At 38.8% G+C, this 18,403-nt stretch overlaps 1 protein-coding gene and 1 long non-coding RNA gene across 2 annotated transcripts in view; one reads left to right on the top strand and one right to left on the bottom strand.

Moving 5' to 3' along the window:
• The window catches only part of CSMD1 (CUB and Sushi multiple domains 1), a 1,651,174-nt gene that overhangs the window by 1,202,851 nt on the left and 429,920 nt on the right, over nucleotides 1-18,403 (bottom strand). The window lies entirely within an intron of this gene.
• LOC123366545 lies at nucleotides 440-3,312 on the top strand. Its single transcript, XR_006578129.1, has 3 exons — nucleotides 440-553; nucleotides 1,730-1,845; nucleotides 3,193-3,312. It is a non-coding gene; the product is annotated as an uncharacterized LOC123366545 (long non-coding RNA).

Below are 18,403 nucleotides of genomic sequence, written 5' to 3' on the forward strand. Positions count from 1 at the left end.
ATCTAGGGACAAAGAATGTAGGCCATATTTATAGGATGGGCAACTCTATCCTGGGAAGCAGACACCCTGAAAAAAGATGTGGGGTCATGGTGAATAATCAGATGAACATGAGCTTCTAGTGTGATGCACTGGCCAAAAGAAATAATGCAATCCTGGCATGCATTAATAGGGTATATCAATTAGGAGAAGAGAAGTTATTTTACCTCTGTATTTGGCACTGGTACAACCATTTCTGGAATACTGAATCCAGTTCTGATGCCTACAATTCATGAAGGATGTTGATAAATTGGAGAGGATTCAGAGAAGAGCTATGAGAATGATTAAAGGATTAGAAAACATGCCTTATAGTGATAGGCTAAAGGAGCTTAATCTATTTAGTTTAACAAAGAGAAGATTACGAAATAATGTAATTAAAGTCTAAACATATCTTGTTTGGGAACAAATATCTAATAATGGGTTCTTCCATCTAACAGAGAAAGGTAGAACATGATCTGATGGCTTGAAGTTGAAGCTAGACAAATTGAGACATGAAATAAGGCATACATTTATAACAGTGAGTGTAATTTTTAAATCAAGATTGTATTTTTTTCACTAAAACATATGCTCTATGAATTCTTTTGGGAAATTCTATGGCCTGTACACAGGAGATCAGACTAGATGATCACTATGGTCCCTTCTGGCCTTGTAGTCTATGATACTGCCTCCAAATTATTTATATTTCCAGAAAAAAAAGAGTTTATAAATTAACTCTTAATTTACTATTAGTCATGATAAAGTAGTAGTTAAATATAGATACCATTCTCTGAAAATCAGTGTATTTCCTATGATTATCAAGACTTGATATTGAAAATAAAATGAAGTATAACTAAGCCACCCATAAAGCCATCATAGCTGTCTCACTGTCCCATAATCATCTACTGCAGCGAATACTAAGCTTGTGGACTTTCTCTCCAAGCCACATATTAAAAGCTCTGGAAACTCTAGAAGAACTGTTTGATCATCCAGTGACTGGCTCTTTATTATTGTTTATTGAGGATTAACAGTGTGCTCAGAGTCAGAAGACAACACTGTCTGTGATGCAAAGATTTTATATCCTTGCATCGTGATCCCGTTGTGAGCTCCACGTGGGTGCAGAGATCCACCTGCATGGTATCCATGGCAGGACTGGGGCCTAAATTATGCACCAGACAGTCCAAACATACATGATCAAACCTTCAAGCAGCCCAGCATGTTTTTTGTTTTTAAATGGATGCACTAGATTTGGTGACTTAGCCTTTAAGGACTTGATAGGAGAACTATGATTTACGAGGGATCTGACTGAAGAGAGGAAAGTTATTTGGAAAACAGAGGAGGGATAAAGTCCTAAGCATAGGGGGCAGAAGAAAGTGGAAAGATATTGATTGGACAATGGTACTGGATCATTAATATACTACATGTTCTGGGAAAATTACTAATTTGTGGAAGCACAACATTATCTGCAAAACCGGCTGATATTACCAGCTGTCATGTGGTCAATTATTCATAATCAGCTTAAACCAGTAACTACAGTTTGGTACTCAAACTATAAAAAACATACTCTTCTTTTACAAGTTTAACTTATTTATGTCTTAATACTATCCGCTATTTTAATCCCTGATTCAACAAGATATTTAATCACGTTTATCTTTTAGCACATGAATAGTCCCATTGATTTTGTATGCTACTGAATTGATGTCTTTTTTGTATTTAGTCCCATATCGGCTGCTGTATGGATAGGCTGTCCTGCCTTGGGTGGAATCAGACAGTCTCAGATGCTGTAGTTGACTTGCTTTGCAGTGGCTGACTCACAAAAAAACAAAAAAAGAGGTAAGTCCTGTAACATAACAAGTATTATGGCAGATTCTCCACCACTGACCAAACTGGTTCTGTTTTTCTCCAACCGCACCTTGAATAAGACACTGAGCAGAAACAGACCAACCTCTTTTTGTCAAGTAGAATATGTCTGTGTGTGAAATGAAGTTTCTCTAAATTTACAGTTCAGCCCTTTTGTCAGGAAGGACATGACTCAATCACCATAACATAAGAACATAAGAAAGGCCGTACCGGGTCAGACCAAAGGTCCATCTAGCCCAGTATCTGTCTACCGACAGTGGCCAATGCCAGGTGCCCCTGAGGGAGTGAACCTAACAGGCAATGATCAAGTGATCTCTCTCCCGCCATCCATCTCCATCCTCTGACGAACAGAGGCTAGGGACACCATTCTTACCCATCCTGGCTAATAGCCATTTATGGACTTAGCCACCATGAATTTATCCAGTCCCCTTTTAAACATTGTTATAGTCCTAGCCTTCACAACCTCCTCAGGTAAGGAGTTCCACAAGTTGACTGTGCGCTGCGTGAAGAAGAACTTCCTTTTATTTGTTTTAAACCTGCTCCCTATTAATTTCATTTGGTGACCCCTAGTTCTTGTATTATGGGAATAAGTAAATAACTTTTCCTTATCCACTTTCTCAACATCACTCATGATTTTATATACCTCTATCATGTCCCCCCTTAGTCTTCTCTTTTCCAAACTGAAGAGTCCTAGCCTCTTTAATCTTTCTTCATATGGGACCCTCTCTAAACCCCTAATCATTTTAGTTGCTCTTTTCTGAACCTTTTCTAGTGCTAGAATATCTTTTTTGAGGTGAGGAGACCACATCTGTACACAGTATTCGAGATGTGGGCGTACCATGGATTTATATAATGGCAATAATATATTCTCAGTCTTATTCTCTATACCCTTTTTTTTGTCTTACCCATACTCTATACCCATTATTTATTTGGGGAAACTTCTATTTGTAATTAATAAATTACAGAATAAATTCTGAATCCATGTCTTTACTTTGATATACACTTCTCAAACACCAGACTCTAAACTCCTCTGTGATGTTTATTGACTACTGCCTGTCAATCACTGTTAATTTAGTTGAACGATTCTCTGACACACAATTTCCTTCCTGCTTCCTAGAATAAATTATTTTACCTGAATAGAGAATAAAAACCAACATATTTTTCTAATAACAGAAAAGAATGTGAATGTTGTCCAAACTTTCCCCCACAATAAACATCCTCCAGTGATGTTAGATTTTATGGAGATGGATTTTAATTAACACTTATTATAATGCAATGATTCCTGCAAAAACAACAATTCTTTCTTCCTCTGCATTTCAGCACAACAGAAAGGAGAAAAACAAGAGTAAATACAGAGGACAGGAAAAAATTAACACCATTAATTTAATCCTTGCATGTTAGTGCACTTATTGAACCAGACACACAATAAAAAATCAGCACTGCTTTAAGAATTTTGCTGCTGTTTGTGTCTGATTCCTATGCAACACACACAAAGGGCTCAAATTAGGGGAGCTCTCCCTTTATCTCCAGTGACGGAGTAACCTTCTGAAGAAACACGGGTAAAATAGTCCCCAAAAGCAAAACGCCCATAGACCTCTCTAGAGTCTGGATTTCTTTCCCATGGGGTCTATTGAGAAGTATGCTGGAGATATAAGTTATCATTTTAAGATGGGGCATTTCCTGGTCCTGGTTGCAGGCTAGGAGGCTCTGTCGGAAAACATGAGATCAGAGCGAGTCTGGAAAGAACCATCCTAGAACAAGGCAATGCGCTTCTCTGCCTTTTGAGCAGCCTGATTCATCTAGCTCTAATTTTGGTTACTGCGTGTTATTTTTTTGGATTCTAAGAATAAAAATAGTGTTACATTGCAACCTTCCAGCAAGAGGGTTTTTTTATCTAACTTCTTTATGTGATGCCATGAACATAATACCTTAGAGATCTTAAAGTGTATAACAATTGGCCAGATTGTGGCTGGCAATTATGCAGGAAGATGGGGGAGGATATAAGTAGCCTTCGCCCTGGGAACCCCTCAAAGGTATAACATGATCCAAAGGCTGGAAGCTGAAGTTGGACAAATTCAGACTGAAAATAAGGTTTAAATTTTTCTCAGTGAGAGTAATTAACCATTGGAACAATTTACCAAGTATCATGGTAGATTCTCCACCACTGACCATTTTTGAATCAAGATTGGATGTTTTTTTCCCTAAAATATGTGCTCTAGAAATGATTTTGGGGAAGTTCTATGGCCTGGGTTATATATGAGGTCAGACTAGATGATCACAATGATACCTTCTGGCACTGGAATTTCTGAATCCATGAATCTATCAGGTCAATCATATCACAGTTCCTGCCTTCCACTTTGACCCACTATCCCTTTCCCCTCCCATATTCAATAGCTGGGTTCCTTTGTCTGCCCATACACCTTATTTAATTTCCCCCTCCTTTCCCATAGTCCTTCAAGAGCCTTGAAAGCTGAATTTCTTTCGTCTTTGCTTCTCCTTCCCTTTAAGGTTGTTTCTTTCCTTCTTCCTTACTCTTTATTGTTTTTTAACCAACCCTTTCTGTCTTCATATTCCCTTCAGCCTTGTCTTCCCTTCTTATCTCCTTATATATGATCTCTGGCTGCCTCAAGCCTGGCTGTATGAAATTATTTTTAGTACTGCTAGCAGCTGAATGTGTATCACTTTAAAGATGTTTTGCGTGAATCATATTAACAGCCTCAAGCACCACTGATGTAGTCCAGAACAAACCCTCTGTTATTTTGTGTGTGTGTGTGTATGTGTATACGGGGAGACGGAGGGAAGAGAGAAGAGAAAGAGATTATACTAAATTTAAAGCCTGATCCAGTAATCCTTTCAAACCCCAAAGTATGATTTTATTCAACAAGAGTTCATCCAGGACTGAACGTTTATTCATATTTCAATTAAAGCAATATTGTATAATTCTTCTTTTCCTGGACATACATCCTTTGCTAACATCATTCCCACTGGACACATCTTGGCATATTGTATTTTACATAAATAAACTGAACACCAGTGGAAATAACAATCTGGTTTTATTCATTTGTAAATTAGAACATTAAACTTTTCTCAGCTGATACAGCCAAAGATTTATAGAGCAGAGAACAAGAATAACTCCAGTCATAAGCATTCCCCTAAGGATTGAAACACCATGTGCTAGCAGATATCCGTATATTTAAACAAATATAAAAAAGGATAATGGTGCATGAAATCATAATAATTCAAGATAAGCACTAAATTAACACAAGTTTTATATATATAAATTAGCCATCTTTATAGAAGCATTTCATTTACTAACAGCTCTGAGTCTATCTCCCATTTCTGATGCTGAACAATGGCTTTATGTCCCCAGGAGTACACTAACTTTATCTGCTCTGTTCAATAGGGCACCTTGACAGTTCCAGTCAACTGAGGTTACGACATTCATGTTCAGCCAAACAGCAGAGGCCTAGGCAAGAGAATCATTTTCTGTAGGTTAAAATTGTTGCCTATATATAATTACTAGGCCACTTTCCTTCCAAGTGGCTTAATCTTTCCTGTTATTCGTTAAATTCGCAAACTAATGGAAGAGCTACTACAGATAGGGTCTAATTTTAGCAACATTTTCAGACAGTTAATTACCATTTTTATAAGGCAGAAAGTATTTTGTTCAAATGGCTTTCTTAGCAATGCTGTAGTTAATTCCAAATGAGGGGGAGAGAATAGAGGCTGATTTTGGTCCCAGCTTTCTTACACTTAATTGGATGGCTGAGGCTAAAAATATTCCCAGTGGTCAGCCATGTCACAGAGTAAGATTATATTACATATGTCAATCACTAAGTTTATGCAGAAGAGGCTTAAGCGAAGTTCCATAATAATGATAAACTGACTGTAGCCATAGTTATACTCTATAAGTTATTTACAATGATTATGCAGTTTCTAATATGAACATTTGCTAATATTAGTGGGTGATGAAGTGAATTTAGTCATGTGCTGTATCATCATTTTTCCAGACAGCTAAAAATAAATTAAAATGAAAGTATTCTATAACTGTGTATAAGGTCACAAACATATGACCTTCAGGCAGGAATCTAGAAAAGAACCAAATATTGCATGCAAAACAGACATGCTGCTCCAGCTTATTCCTGGCTTGTTACATTGGGACAAACACAATAGATGCATTTTACTGAAGTTTCCCTATTCTTTGGTTATAATCACTTGACAAATAACCTAGTATTAACACTACTAAAGCAAATGGAAACAACCACCTTGAAAAGATCCATTACAAACATAATTATAGCTTTGCAGTGTTCTTATGATTGACATTTAGCATCAGTTGGATGGAATGTCAACTTCTGGAAACAATATGTTTGATAGAGTAAGGTTTTTTGACTGAGATGTTTCAAATGTTAGTATTTATATGCAAATTAAACACACACACACACAAAAAGAATGCTATTTGAAATCTAGACATACTTTTCAGAGTGGCATTGATTGATGCAGGTAATCCTTCAAATAATTAAAAAAAGGAATAACTGACATATCTCAAGATGTCTTAATATTATACATTTTAATAATAGTTTAATTCTTTCTGTCTTATGCTGTATGAAGTACAAACTGATTTCAGTATATCAAGGGAGATAAAAAGGGAGAGACAGTAGTTCTTGACTGTAAGTCCAACTTTAACATACAGACAGTCTCTTAGGGCAGTGAAATCTAGATACAACATATTTAGAATCTGTGGGCTTCAAGACCAGACTAATTTCAGATTACGTAGGGTAACAAATCTTATAGCTGCTGCTGAGTTCCACCTACATATTCAAAATTGAATATTTACAGTAAGTGATTTGTTTTATTTTAAAGTAAAGAATATTTATCATAGTCAGAGAGGTAGCAATTATTATTATTCAGTTTAAAATGCAAATGCCATCATAGCACATCTTTTGCAGTTGTTCATAACTTTCTTAAATAAATTCCCTTGGGGATAAAATTTGTCATACCTTGTCTCTCCTCAGAGGAATTTTTGAAGTAGACGGGGATTTTCATCAAAATCTGTTTAGCTATTTTTTTTTTACTTCTGAATGTGAAAAATAAAGAACACTTGTCCTAGAAATTCTGTTTACATGTATTCCAAAAACAGAACACATGTTCAAATTTGTCATGTTCTGTAGATCTCATTTACATCTATGGAGCAAATCAAGTTTGATGGAAATTGAATCAGTCATCTCAGAGGTTTGAGTAGTGACATATTTTCTATTTTCTACATATGATAAGTAGGAGAACTTTTTTCAGTTTCTCTGCTCAATCTATACTTTAGAATTCAGGAGAGCACACAGTAGATCTTGCTGTTCAATTGTCCAATCAGCTTAAACAAACTAGAGTGGTGTATAGATTGTGAATCACTTTCATATAATACAAATTTGCAAGGACTTTTAAAAGTCCAGGACATTCCAAAGAGAAATAGGAGGAGTTGACTGAGTTAGTCTGGATTTACACTTTTCTCACTGAGATAGAATCTGACCCTTGTTTTTTTAATGCTTAACTCAAATAGAAGAGCAGTTTAAATATTCAGGGGGTATGAATATCTTTGGATTTGAACAAGTCTTATGTATAAGAGCTGAATGCATTACAATTACATTAATCTAGGATCAAAGTTAAATGGAGGACTATGACTAAGGCTTGAAGAAGGGAGACCTAGCTTCTAAGAGAGTGAATAAGCGAATGGAGGGTGGAAACAAGGTGGATGAGGTAATATCTTTTATTAAACCAACTTCTGTTGGTGAAAGAGAGACGCTTTTGAGCACCACAGACACACAGAAGCAGAGTTCCATGTAGCTTGAAAGTTTGTCTCTTTTACCAACAGAAGTTGGTTCAATAAAAAAAATTACGTCACCCATCTTGTCTCGCTCTGATATCCTGGGAGCAACACAGCTACAACAGCACTTCAGATAAGAGATTTAGGGCTCATGTCCATCACTTTTGAAAATCTTTACTTTACAGATCAACAGAAGCTACTCTTGTTTCCAAAAGGGTGATGTAATAGCCTTATTTTTTAAGAGATAGGGTAAAAATGACCAAGGAAAGCATTTTATAAACTACAAATACTCTTTAAAAAAGAATAATACACACAGGATGAAGGGGACAAAAAGAGGGAAGGAAAAGAGGACTAGTACTATTATGTGTCTCCCTCTCAAAGGTATCTGGAGTATGTCCTTGCAGATGGACTGATATGGGGCCAACTTGCCATCTGCTAGAATTTAACAAGGAAAGCATGCAGTTGGCTTCAGACTACTGTATTTTGTCCATTCCAATATACTTGAAATTCTAGGGATCTTGTAAAAAGGTGGTTACCTTGCTACATAGTAATACAAAAATCTTGGCATAATAATAATAATTTAAAAATCAACTGATTTATCAATATAAGTAATACCAAGTTCTTGTTTATTAAAATGAATAAACTGAACTACCTGTTTTAGCTACTGCTCTATGAACAATAAAATGCATTCAACTCCTCTAGAGTCTATTACTTTTTTTCTTTAAAACATAGAAACCAACAGTATACTTAAAAGTGCTTGAAACATTTTGAAGCTATTAATAGGGGGAGCCGGTTGCTGCCTGTAAAGCCATAAAACAGACTCTTTTCACCTCTAAGAATCCTTATAGTGGTCAGCCTTGGATTAGTTATCTTTTTCTAGTTCAACGGAAGGTTCAGTATGTGTATAGGTTTCCTTTGAATGAGCCTGAACACAGACTGGAGATTCTTGTTGCTTTGAAACGTATAATTGAAAACTGCAGGAAAGATGATAATTGTGGAAATTATTGAAGCACAGTTGTATTCTGCAGCACCTTTCATCCCAAAACATTCACTGTGTTTTACAAGTATCCGTTAATTAAGCCTCACAACACCCTTGTAGCATTTTACATATGAATAAACCAAAACTAAGAGCAGGGAGGTGTGTTGCCCAAAGTCACACAGCAAGACAATGACAAAGCCGCAACTAAGAAGACCTAGTTGTTCTGGTTACCTTCTATCCACTGATAGAGTTGCATAATATCTTTTAGGATTGTGTTAATCAAAAAATATGATTCAATGGCAGTATAGGTTTGTATACAGTCCTCTTATTTATTTAAAATATCTTCAATCCCATCTCCTAATTGTGGCTCTATTCATGCCTTTGGATGTATATTGGAACTGAGCTCAGTGCAACTGGAATGTAAAGGACACAGATGGACAGGGCCTCCAAGCTGATGATCCTGCTTCCAATAGAAATCAGGAGTTCTTTGGATACTGGGTTCAGAACACCCTGTTGTGTGAGGTTGGGACAAACCCCACTCATTGAAGGAAATATCTCTGACTTTTCTTACTTTCTGGATCTCACCCATTTTTCCCCCTCATGAGTAGAGGGGATGTGGCTCTCTATTTTCAGTTGCATTAATCCTGAGCTTCAGTTTTCTTTATCTACCTTAATATGGGTCTCAGCAGTTCTCAGTGTTTAACTAAGAAGGTAGAAAATTGCTGTTTGCCCTATGCATCAACAATTGATGTCTGAGTTGGGATACACTGGATTAGTGGAGAATCTCCCTATTCATGTGAGAAATAACAGAAAAATACAGGAGAATATGGAAAATTCTATTATACTTACCAGACTATTCTTACATTAAAACTACCCATCACGCTAACGCTGGACAACTAACCTTATTTGTGTACTACTGTACTATCTGTTTTGTATGTTTCAGGTAAGGCAATGCCTGCGGGATGCTGTTCTATACTGAACACCTCTGTCTCTCTCTCTCTGTGTATATATATATAAAAATAAATAATTTTAAAAGATGACTGAGATTCAAGGCATCCTAGACCATCATTAATCATATAATAAAATCTCAGCAGCAATAAAGTAATCTAGTTAATAAATAATCTATGATTTAAAGTGATCTAGTTTTGTTTTTCCTCGAAGGGATTGTCTATACTAGAAAGTTTTACAGCTTTAAGTAACCAGTATAGTTCAAGAAGCAACTCCACCCCCTCCGAGTGTGAGCACAATTGTACCAGTATAAAACTGCAGAACTGCAAGCATTGAACTGTCAGACCCACTGGGATAAACACAACAAATTGCACAGGAATTGCAGCCTAAATCTCTGGTGTGGACGGAGAGGGATGAGAATGTCCATCCCGAGAAAAGTGTTGATTAGAGGCCTGAGACCTGAGTGGGGTACCCTTAAGGAGGGTGCATTTACCCCCAGAACTTTGACAACTGGTATAGTCTATTCTGGTTCAGGGTTGGTGTAAGTGCATCTGCGCTAGCACTTTTATTGGTATAATTATGTTTGCAAAAACAAAACAAAAAATCACACCCCTGACACAGTAAATACCAGTAAAACTTTTAAGTGTAGCTCAGGCCTTAAATGGGCTATTCAAAATGGAGAGAAAGAGAGAGAGATGTTTTCATCATCATTTAACCTTCTCTAGTGTGGACTGGGAGTTGCCACCTAATAACTGTGTGATGGCCTATTGAATGAGTGGTCACAGTCCACTTCTTAGTGAACCAATATCAACTTAATAAAATCCACTTGTGAAACCCTGGAACCCTGATATTCACCACTTTCATACAATTATGATATGTTTTGTCCAAAGTATGCCTTGCAGGATATCATTCTAAAAGTCTTGATTTGTTGAACATTTAATATCCTGTTGGATTGTATGTGCTCACATTGTATGTGAAGTTATGATGTTTTGCTATGTGTGTGTTACTGAAATATGTTTTGAAGTTGGAACGACCCACAACTAGCCACTAGCCTTTCAGATACAACAATGAAGAAACTAGACAGTGCTAATGGCCCCATTAAAGGTATTCCACACGCCCAGGGACCACCTCAGGAATTGTTAACAATGGAGGCTTCCCAGAGGGAGCACGTAGGCAATCAATGATGCTTGACAGTGGGTGTGGTGGGGGGCAACCCCCCTGTCATGAACAAAGATATTTCCAGCAAGCTGGAAGAAGCTATAAAAGAGGGGAAGTGACATCATCACTTGGCCTCACTCCCCCCACAACTTTACAGTTGGAAACACCTTAGGAACAAAGACTGAACTTGGGAGGGGGTCCTATGCATGACAGGAAAATTCCAGCCTGTGTATGGAAAAGCTGTGATCTGCTTGTACTATCTAAAATGGTGAGACACTACTTGATTCAAATCTTGTCCAGTTTAGAGAACGTAAATTGCATTTTTGTTTTATTTCTTAAGGTAATCTACTTTGATCTGTACTCTATTACTTATAATCACATAAAATCTATATTTCTGTAGTTAATAAATCTATTTTATATTTTTACCTAAAACAGTGTGTTGTTTGAAGTGCAAAGGGGAATCTGCTCAGGAATGTGCTCAGAAATAGTGCATTGTCCTCTCTATATTGAGGGAGAGGTGGACTGGGTAATAACTTGCACTGGTCAGACTTCTGAACAGGGCAGGAAGGTATAGCTTTGGGGTCCTAGGCTGGGGAACTGGGCGAGTTGGCTAGAGCATCTCTATTGTTAGTTCATGAGTGGCTAGGAGAAGCATGCATCCCTACTTGTGCAAATGCTTGTGTGAGTTCAGGACCAGAAGCTGTCTGCAGTTTGTCACAGCATCACAGTGAGCAAGGAACAGAAGGCTCAATAGTACTCCAGTTGCACCCCGGGGAAGTCCATCACGTGCACTGCCAATTAGCACCTTTGTAGTGGCCTGAGCAAGCACTCCAAATATTAAATCAGAACAGAGACTCAATTGCCCTCTCTCTGCTATAGATGGTTCCGCCTGGTAAAGACTCTGGCCTGGTCTACACTAAGCGTTTAAATCGGTTTTAGGAGCGTAAAACCAATTTAACGCCACACCCATCCACACTGAGAGGCCCTTTATATCGATATAAAGGGCTCTTTAAACCGGTTTCTGTACTCCTCCCTAACGAGAGGAGTAGCGCTACTATCGGAATTACCATATCGGATTAGGGTTAGTGTGGCCGCAGATTGGCGGTATTGGCCTCCAGGTGGTATCCCACAGTGCACCACTGACCACTCTGGACAGGAGTCTGAACTCGGATGCAGTGGCCAGGTAGACAGGAAAAGCCCCGCGAACTTTTGAATATTTCCTGTTTGCCCAGCGTGGAGCTCTGATCAGCACATGTGGTGATGCAGTTAAAAATTAAAATAAAGAAAGAGCTCCAGCATGGACCATGTGGATGTGATTGCTGTAAGGGCAGGCAAATCTGTTCTATCAGTGCTCCGTTACAGAAGACGAAATTCAAAATCATTTTTAAAAAATCTCCAGACAGACGCCATAGCAGGGACTCAGCACACTGCTGCGTGACAAGCGTAACGGAAAGCCAAAGAATCAAATGGACGCTCATGGACTGGAGGACTCAAGCTATCCCACAGTTCCTGCAGTCTCCGAAAAGCATTTGCATTCTTGGCTGAGCTTCAAATGCTTCTAGGGTCAAACACAGTGTCCGCGGTGGGTCGGGGCATAGCTCGGCAATTTACACACACCCCCACCCACCCCCAGAAGTGAAAGGGAAAACAATCCTCTCTTGACTCTTTTACATGTCACCCTATCTTTACTGAATGCTGCAGATAGACGGGAGTCATTCCCAATTTTGGCTTTTGCGCCCCTGGCTGAGATCAGCCAGGGGCACTTATGACAGCAGCAAATGGTGCAGTGCAAAAGTACTGGTAACCGTGATCATCTTATTACCAATTTATGGTATGGTAGATGGTACAGTATGGCTGGTAACCATCTCTGATGTCATGCAAAAGCAAAAGCATGCTGCTGTGTAGCGCTGCTGAATCGCCTCTGTCAGCGGCATCTAGTACACATACGGTGACAGTCACAAAAGGCAAAACAGGCTCCATGATTGCCATGCTATGGCATCTGCCAGGGCAATCCAGGGAAAAAAGGCGCGAAATGCTTGTCTGCCGTTGCTTTCCCAGAGGAAGGAGTGAATGACGACATTTACCCAGAACCACCCGCGACAATGATTTTTGCCCCATCAGGCACTGGGATCTCAACCTGGAAATTCCAAGGGGCGGGGGAGGCTGCGGGAACTATGGGATAGCTACGGGATAGCTACCCACAGTGCAACGCTCCAGAAATCGACGCTAGCCTCGGACCGTGGATGCACACCACCGATTTAATGTGTTTAGTGTGGCCGCGCATACTCGATTTTATACAATCTGTTTTGCTAAACCGGTTTATGTAAATTCGGAATAATCCCGTAGTGTAGACGTACCCCAAGGAACTTTGTTTGGACATTGATGGGAAGCATGAATTGCTGCTACCCATGCTGTAGATTCTCTATACATAAACAGAGCACTTTGGTCTCCAGGGATTTCAATCCAGCACCATTCGCAAACATTCCATTTCATTTAAAAAATGCTGGTTTCAATGTAGAAATGCTCTCCTAACATATACATATAATCTATAAAAAGGTGATGGTAAAAATAGAAGTCTTATATGAAAAATACTTCCATTAAAACAATTAATACACTTAAATGCAAACTCATGTTTTAGTCACATAAACAAGTCTAATGTGATTGATTTATACATATAAAATCAAACCACTGACACTGGAGGAAAAATAAAAATTGGCAACCAATTCCCATCATTCTAATAGAAAGAGTTCAACAGAAAACAGATAGGACTATGAGCAATATAATCCAGCTAGTCCAACTAACATTTTATACATATAATCTATCCATAACTGTCAAAGTAAATCCATTGCACAAATATGCCAGATTTACAATAGCTGTGACATTCTGATTACCTTTCCGGGACCTGAAGAAGAGCTCTGTAGCTCAAAACAGAAGTTGGTCCAATCAAAGTTATTACCTCACCCACCTTGTCTCTCACATATCCTGGGATTAACATGGCTACAAGAACATCTCAAATTGTAAACTCTGTTATTGCACTAAAATAGTGCAATATTGGATGCTGACAGTAGATGGAGCTACGGTTTCTAGAAGCCCGCTGTTTAAGAAGGGAATTCTAAGTACAGGTCTGTTGCATCTTAGGTGCATTTAACATGCGCAATTTCAGCTTTACGCGGTCGGCAAAAACAAGAAAAAAACAAGAAAAAATAGAAAAATAACAATTTAAATACTGCTTCTGTAGTGCGGGCGATTCCGCCCACCATTACACTCAATGTAATTTTGACTATATGCGATTTTCGCTTTACGCGCTGACTGCGGAACATAACCCGAGCGTAAGAGATGAGACAGACCTGTAAACATTAGAATAACAAAGAGGAAAAACAGCTCCAGCCCATGGTGACTGGAGAGAAAGAAGGAAATGGAAGTCATTACAGTTGATGCAAAAAGAGGGGGCACAATGGGAAGAGGCTGAAAGTGTGGAACATTATGAGCAAGGGAGAGGGAGAGAAGTCACACAAAGATACTGGAGGAAGCAGGAGGTCAGGCCATCCAACCTCTAAAGATGCTACAGAGGGATCTGCCCACCAAAAGAGTAAAAGGACACTAGAATTCACCAAAGAAGATAATGGTAGATAATGGAAGGTTGCCACATGGCTGGTTTTAACCTATCTGGCTAGTTTTGTACTGCCTTGCGAGTTAAAAGATTTAATATGCTGGGTTTTGTTTTGCTTTTTTTCCCACTAAGGACGCATCGCAGGTTTCCCCAAAAAAGTGAGTTTTCAGGAGAGATTTAAGAGAGTGGTGGTTTGGCAACCACAATCGATACCATTTAGTATTTAGGAGGCAGCATAAAAAACACATGTAGATGCTTGTGGGAGAAACAGACAAATCACAATATAACATGGGGGTAAGAGAATGTGAAATGAAGTGGATTTTTAGTCTAATAGGAGAACTGCCTACAGTCAGCATGAACATTGTCTTAATTATAATTCCCAAACCATGAGAATACAAAATTAAAAGCTCTGCTGGGTGGTGACTTTGGTGGCCCCCACACACCCAGTTTATTTGGAGCCCAGTCTCTGGAAAAAAAGGGGAAATTTAAGGTTGTTCATGTGGCCTTATCAACAGTAGAATGTTAGCAAATTAAGCAGTCAAATGGGATGAGTGAAGTTTTGAGGTTGAAGTTTTATCCTGTGTAAATTCTTGTTGTTGATTGTTTTTGTGAGTTTAACATTAACTAATTTGTGGGAGAAAATGCAGAAAGCTTTAAACATGTTTAAATTACAAATATATCTTTGAGCCTATATCAGGTCTGACGTTCCCTCAGATTTTATTCACTCATATAATCTGTGGATCATTAAGGAGATATTACAGTATATTGAGTCAAGGTGTATGCGGAAAATTGAATTTGCATATTGAAGTCATTATCCCTTTAGAGCTCCTCTGGTCCTTTATGTCACTGTGGTTGCCACACATGCACATTACCTCTGCATATTGAACATTGGCGAGAAAGGTCTGATGACACGCTGTACGTGTGAGAGAGCCATTTTACAACATTAATTAGATTCTTACATATATTTTTACCTCCAAACTGCGAGAGAGACAAGGCCACATTAGACATAAATCATTTGTTAAATATATGCATTTATTTAGCATTTTAAACTAAAATCTGTGTGTGACAAGCATGGTGAGAGGATGTCTAAAGCCCAGACTTCTGGGATCTATCTATCGAGATAGAGAAACATTTATATCCTTAGGTCCAATATGATAACAATTCAGATACACATATTTTCACACTATTTAGTTTTAAAACAAAATAAATTCCCAACTTCAGTGATGGGGGTGGGACTCCAGTTACAGGAGAAAGTTCTCTTAATCCACTCGTACATTAAACATTTTCATTTTGCTTTAATAGTGAACATACAGCTGTTTTTTTCATTTGTTTGTTTGTTTTTAAAATGGAAATAGTTTCTTTACTGAAAAATGCAGTTTCGGTCAATCCCAAACTATTCATGACTTTGTGTCAAGTTTGCCAAACAGTTTTGATGAAATCAAAGAATCAAAATGTTTCAGTAATGTTGAAACAAAATGTTTCATTTTGATCAGGCCTGGTTTTTTTTCTTTTTCTTTTCTGATTCCAAGCACTTGTACAAAAGCAAAGACTAGATTCCCCCCAAAAATGCTGCTGGGGAGCAGAGGTGGAGGAGGACATCCCCTGTAACCTTCAGTGCTGTGGCAGACCCAAGTTTAATTCACCCAGTGAGGTGAAGAGATTTCAGCTTGGGTCTCCAGGATAGCCTGGTGTGTTTTTTCCTCAGTATCTCCTGTTGAAGGTGCTCCACTGTATATAAATAATCATTGGAGCAAGGACTTGAACTTGGGTTCCTCCCCATCCTGGGAATTCTCTCACCCCCAAACTATAGAGTCATTCTCACTCTCTTCCCTTGGCCAAATGGTTATTCATTGTCATCATGAACTATTATAGATATGAGTGTTACACCAAGAGACCCCAGGCGTCGGTGGGCAGGATCGAACCAGGGACCTCTAGAACTTAGTGCATGAGCCTCTACTGCATGAGCTAAAAGCCAACTGACTGTTAGCTTATTCTGTAGAGCAGATTCATTTTACTCTCTCTAAGTGGTCTCAGAGCCACTAAATGGAACAGAACACCACACCCAAAAGGTGTGTGGGTTACATAATTCCCCTAGCTGAAGAAGCGCGTCCTGAGCTTCAGACACTTCCCAGTTGAAATCCCAGATGAGTCCTCATTTGTAATACCGACAGACCCCGGTCATCAGCGAACAGAATTAAACCAGAGACGTCTGAAACTTAGTGCATGAGCCTCTACCACATGAGCTAAAAGCCAACTAGGTTGTAGAGCAGACTCATTTTACTCTCTTTAAGTGGTCTTGGTGCCACTAGATGGGACAGAACACCACACCCTGAAGGTGTGTGGGTTACATGTGCACACTACACCTTAGATCTGTATAAGTTATGTTGCTCAGGGGTATGAATAAGCCACCTCCCTGAGTGATGTGAGTTACACTGATGTAAGTGCTGGCATAGACAGCATTATGTCAGTGCGTGAAGCTTGGGATATAGCTACCACCACTCACAGGGACTGGAGTAATTAAGTCGACAGGAGAGATCTTTCCCGTCGGCTTAAAGCATCTGCACTAGCAGCGCTACAGAGTCTCAGTGCAGTTCTTGCACAGTCAGCTCTGTAGTGAAGTCACAGCCTGAGAATTGATCCCCCGAGCTTGACATTTTGTTAAATTAGTCCTTTGGGCTTTGCTTCTATACAAGTGCCTGAAATTAAAAAGAAAAATGTTAGGCCACATCGAAACAAAACAGTTTGTTTAATTGGTTCCAGAAGGGACCGTTGTGATCCTCTAATCCGATATCGTATATAACACAGGCCATAGAACTTCCCCTGGAATAATTCTAGTTTGAATTAGGTTTAGGATCAATCCAGGCATTTTCAAGCACACTCAATTTGCTTTCAACTTATCAATTCACTCAAAATTTGGGGGGGAAAATGGTTTTGGTTCAACTTGAAACTATTTTTTTCAATTTTTAGAATTGACAGCAAACCATTGTTCACCCTGCTCTAAATATAGTGCTGTTAAAAGATGCAGGATTGAAAGCACTGGAGTCTGTGGTCCGCTGTTTACAGCTACATAACAGATAAACAGGCACAGGTGCAACTGAGACTTCTACTACACTGTGTTATCAATGTATTCACTTAGCCAGACTAACTCTATGGCTGAGAGAATAATTCAGTTCCAATACCCATTTAATATTTGGGCCACTCTGCTGAGATATGAAGAAGAGTGCTAATTAGTGCCAACTGCAAAGTTGATTTCTGTGATGTAGCCATCTGTTTTATAGAGATTGAAATATTTAGTTATTTTTAAGATGTAATTAAAAGTGTCTCAAATCATTTAAGACCAGCCATTTATTATTTAAAAGCCACCAAATCTAAAGCCAGGTGGACATTACCACGCACATGAGCTGCATTAGAGCCACTGTCTATAGCTCTGTATCAAATCCTCTGAGCCATCCAGTTCATGAGACACTCTTCATGAGTGTCTTCTTCTCCAACTGCCCTCTCCTATATATTAGAAGGAAATATGTATGTTCTGTTTATGTCTTTGAAATATCTGCTTTTTGTCCATTCTGCCAGTAATTTCCTTTCGAGTAGACCATATTTAGATTTTTTTTAATTATGCTTTTGGGCTGAAACTGATTTAAACTTCAATCCAGAATGTATTTCAGTGGCTGAACTTAGAAAAGAGAAAGATCTGGAGGGGGCAGGGAGGGAATTAAGCAGCAGCATGTTCAGGCTCTATCAACATGCTGCTATATTACTGTGAGTTCTTCACAGACAAGAGAAGGGCACAAGGGAAAACAAATGTGCCTACATACCACGGATTTCTGCTGTGAGGTTGAATTTCACAGGTGCTGTATTAAGCTAAAATAATTGGACTTTCTGAGGCTGTGCAGTATGAAACTTATGGTGGCAATATTCATCACATTCGTTCTCATAATCTAGGAAAGACTATGGGACTGCAGATTAGGCCTACTTTGTCATCTACAACAGGCTATGGGCTAGTAACTACAGCCCCGGCTGCACT

The sequence above is a fragment of the Mauremys mutica genome, chromosome 3 (genome assembly GCF_020497125.1).
Source record: "Mauremys mutica isolate MM-2020 ecotype Southern chromosome 3, ASM2049712v1, whole genome shotgun sequence".
Taxonomy (NCBI): Eukaryota; Metazoa; Chordata; order Testudines; family Geoemydidae; genus Mauremys; species Mauremys mutica.